We start from the raw sequence: 4,261 nt of genomic DNA on the forward strand, positions 1-4,261 counted from the left end.
GACCCGAGGACAGAACTTAAGGCTTTTTTTTTTTAAACCTACCTAATTTTTAAAAATTAATCATCTTATTTTGAGATAACCGTAGACTCGCATGCTGTTGTAAGAAGTGACACAGAGCGACCCGTGCACCTTCCACCAGTCCCCAGCAGGGACATCTTGTACAACCATAGCCTCCAGGGTGCTGACGCCGGTCCAGCCAGGACACGGGACGTTCCGCAGCACGAGGGTCCTGCCCTCCACCCTGCCGCGGCCGGCCCACCCCTCCCAGCCCGGCAAGGTCTTCGCGGCTTGGTTGCCTCGTTGGGAAGCAGGGTGGAGAAGCCGCAGCCTGCAGCGGGGATGCTGGAGGTGGCGGTACTGTGAGGTGTGTCTGTGAGGCCCGGAAGGTTCTGGCCTCTGCCTCAAGGCTCCCTGAAATGTCCCAAAGATCTGTCCCTTCCTTCCAGAAGGCCTGCTGCCCGGGAAGGGGAAAGTGCTCCCCAGCTACTTCCAGGGGCTTTTTAGAAGCCCAGACCCTTGGGGGGCTCAGCAGTGCTCTGGGCTGTGGTTCTCAAAGTGGGGTGCCCGGACGTACAGCATCAGCACCCCCGGGAGCTTGTCAGCTGGCGACGCAAAGTCTCGGCCCCACCCCAGGTGTCCCCGGCAATCTGCGTGCTGTGGGAACCGCTGGCCGGGGCATTAGCAGCAGCCCTGGCGGGAAGTCCTTCCGCCCCAGAGAAGAGGACAGGCATCTCTCCCAGTGTCGGAGGGCGAAGAGCAGGTGCAGGTGGGAGGGGGGGGGTCCCAGCCTCGCTCACTGCCCGTCCTCCACTGTGAACACACCCCGGGCACAGGCCCTCTGAGAGGGTGAGGCGCCCGCCCGCGCCTCGGTGTCTGTGGTGGGGAGAGGTCCCGTCACCTGAAACAACAGGTGTCATCTCTGCCTGGAGCAGCCACCCACGTGAGGACCCCTGCACAGACGTGGACAGGCCCGACACTCACGGCTGCCCCGGGGACAGGCAGGAGTCTGGTCCTTGTCGAATGTTGGGTTTGCTGCGGGGAAGAGGAGTGCGTGGTGGGGAAGCGGCTGCTCACCTGCCAGCAGCCTCCTCTCACCTGCGCCTCTCCAGCCCAGGGCTCCGCTGCAGCCTGGAGCCACACACACCTCATTCCCACCACAGACCTTAGTGAGCACCTACTAAATGCGGCCCGAGGCAGGGGCTGCCTGCTTCCCTTCACATCCACAAAGCCCCCTGCCTGGCTCCTGTCTGCCAACCTGGCTGCCTCTGCCTTCGCTCCCGGGCCTCGGGTGAGGCGCCTGCCCCGCCAAGGAGACCCTTGAGTGCCCGGTGCTCCCGCGACGGCACTCGCTCCACCGAACGTGCCTGCTCTTGTTCTCTGAATCCTTCATTCGGTTCCTACCTACTCACCCAACAACTGTTTACCAGGCGTCTGGGGTGTGCCAGGGGCAGGGCGGGGCTCTGTCCGGGGCCACACTGACAGCCCCTGCTCCCAACCACCCACACGTCGAGTCAACTGTCACAGCGCTAAGTGCTCCGTGGGGCCTGGTGACCGCAGGGCAGTGGTGAGTGAGCATATGGTCCGAGGCGGGTGCTGTGCTTCGGGCCGGGGCCCTGTGTCCTACTGTCTGTCCAGGGCCAGCACCTGGGGTGGCATGCCCAGCCGGGAGGGTGGAGGTGGCAGCCCAGCCCTGCCCCAGAGGCCTGTGTGAGCCCCCGCTGGGCTCTGCAGTGGGGGCTGGCTCAGTGCCCACCACCCAGAGCAGACTTGCTGAGCAGTGAGCCTGGGAGCAGAAATCTTCCTCCTCATCCTCCTCCCTCTCCCCTCCCCTCCCCCCCAGCAAAGCCAGCTGGTCCCTTCCCTCTCTCTGCAGAGACTGAAATTGGGGCGCCATTTGTGCTCCTGAACAACAGCAGGGATGGACACACACACACACACACACACACACACATGTGCACATGTGCACACTCATTGGGGGTTCCCAACTCATTGCTCCGAAGCAGCAGGTGAAGCCCTGTTACCCATCATGCATGTCGGAAGGTGTCCAGTGGGAAGGAGTGGGTCCAGGATGGAGGAGGAGGGAAGGGGAGAGGCGAGGTGCTCAGCAGGGCAGGGGTGGGGAGTTTCTAGCACCCGGGATGGCCGGAGGCAAAACCAGGAAAGGGGAGCAAGAGAGGGAAGAGGAAGCGTGGAGGGTGCAGGGAGTGGTGATCAGCTGCTGCTGGCTGGAGCCTTTGCTAACGCGCGCCCGCTCCCCGGCTCCCCTCTTCCCACCTCCCCCGAGGCCAGAGGAAGGGTGGGGTCCTCCTCACCCCACCTCCAGCCTCCCCAGGGCCCCCTCCCTGGGCCCAGCTGGGGTTGCTCACAGCTGCCAATCACTCCCACTGCGGGGGCTCACAGGGCAGCAGATGGGAACTGGCCAACACAGAGATGGGGGTGCCAGGGTCTGAGAGAGTGTGGGGTGGACGAGAGGCCCCTGTAAGATGGGGACATTTTAGGGACATTTGTGCCACTAAAATAAAAACAGCGTATTTGAGCCCACAGTGCTCGCTGTTCTGACAGAATCAGATCCACCTCCAAACCCACAAGGGGACACCGTTATCTGCCCATTTCACAGCTAATAAAGCTGAGGTTCAGAGACCAAGTGGCTTGCCAGGCTCACAGGGGAGGGTCTGGGAGGGCCGCGTGGGCCACCTGGCTCCCAAACCCACCTGTCTGCACCATCACGCAGAACTGTGGCCCTTCTAGGGAGGGTCCTGCAGGGGATGGGATGGTTCACAGCAGAGTGACAGAGTCTAGACCCTGGAATGCACACGGAGGGGTGCCAATGCCCCCTCGGCCGCCAGGTGGCCCTGGGTGACCGTTAGTCCTCTCTGCAGAGGTTTCTCCATTTGCAATGGTTACCGTGCAGAGCGGAAGCCAGTCGGTGTGACCCGCTGGGTCCTGGGCGACGGGCAACACCTCTGCTGTGCTGTGGGTGGCATGACCCTGCACGTGGCTCTCAGGCCTGGCTGCACGTCCAGCCTCCTGGGAGCTCTGGCAAGTGCCCGCACAGGGCCCCACCCCAGCACCCGGGCGACTCAGGCCCAGTGTTTCTGCAGATTCCCACGTGCAGCCTGGCGGAGAGTCCCAGACCAGGCTCAATGGAAAAGCGGGGGCATGAGGTGAATGGGTGCTGCCCCAGAGGGCTGGGCAGCGGCGTCTGTCCCATTCCTTTTCCTCTTCCTCATGGGTCTGCTGGGGTCAGAGTCAATGAGGAGTCCCCTGCCAGGCCATGGGGCTCGCAGATGGCCTCATTTTGGAGCAGCTTGTGAAAGTGTCTGGCTCTCCCCAGGGGACCATGAATTCCCAGAGAATGGAGGCCCTTCAGTCACTCTGTTCCCACATTCCTGTGCTCAGCACAGCATCCTGTTGTACTCAGAAGAGTCTCAATGCACATGAGTAGGTGGATGTATGGATGTAGACATGGATGGGTGGTGGATGGATGGATGGGTGGGTGGATGAATGAATGGATGGATGGATAGGTGGGTGGATGGATGGAAAGATGGATCGATGGATGGGTAGATGATGGATGGATGAATGGATGGGTGGGTGGATGGATGAAGGGGTGGGTGAAGGGCTGGGTGGAGGGATGGATGAATGGATTGATGGGTGAGTGGATGGATGAAGGGGTGGGTGGAGGGATAGATGAATGAATGGATGGATAGGTGGGTGGATGGATGGAAAGATGGATGGACAGATGAATGAATAGATGAAGGAGTGGTTGGATGGATGGATGAATGGATTGATGAGTGGGTGGATGGATGAAGGGGTGGGTGGAGGGTTGGATGAATGGATTGATGAGTGGGTGGATGGATGAAGGGGTGGATGGAGGGATGGATGAGCTAAAAGACCATGGTCAAGTCATCATCCTCCCTCCCCCAACAAATCTGCAGGCAGCGGAGGTTGGACAACACCCTCAGCAGGTATTTGCACTGAGCGGGGGACTCTCCAGGAACCCTTGCTGTGTCGAGGGCTGGCCCTGTGTCCACTGCCTCACGTCCATATCTCACGTTTAATCACTACTGCACATGCCAGCTTCAGAAGGGGGTGTGGGGAGGGAGGAGATGACTTTTAAGTGGAGCGGGGTGGCTTGCTGAGGGCGTGCTGCCTGATCCCAGCTCACGGGTACCAATCGGGAGCATCTCTTTACAACTCCAAGTCCAGTGGCCTAACATGGGGAGTTTGAAGTCGGTTGTGGGGGAGTATTTACACTGCGGGA

At 60.8% G+C, this 4,261-nt stretch overlaps 1 protein-coding gene across 1 annotated transcript in view; it reads right to left on the minus strand.

Annotated features, from left to right (window-relative positions):
* Positions 1–4,261, minus strand: part of RBFOX3 (RNA binding protein, fox-1 homolog (C. elegans) 3) — a 78,203-nt gene that overhangs the window by 25,704 nt on the left and 48,238 nt on the right. The gene's annotated exons all lie outside the window — the stretch shown is intronic.

The sequence above is a fragment of the Propithecus coquereli genome, unplaced genomic scaffold (genome assembly GCF_000956105.1).
Source record: "Propithecus coquereli isolate 6110/MARCELLA unplaced genomic scaffold, Pcoq_1.0 Scaffold1143, whole genome shotgun sequence".
Lineage (NCBI taxonomy): Eukaryota > Metazoa > Chordata > Mammalia > Primates > Indriidae > Propithecus > Propithecus coquereli.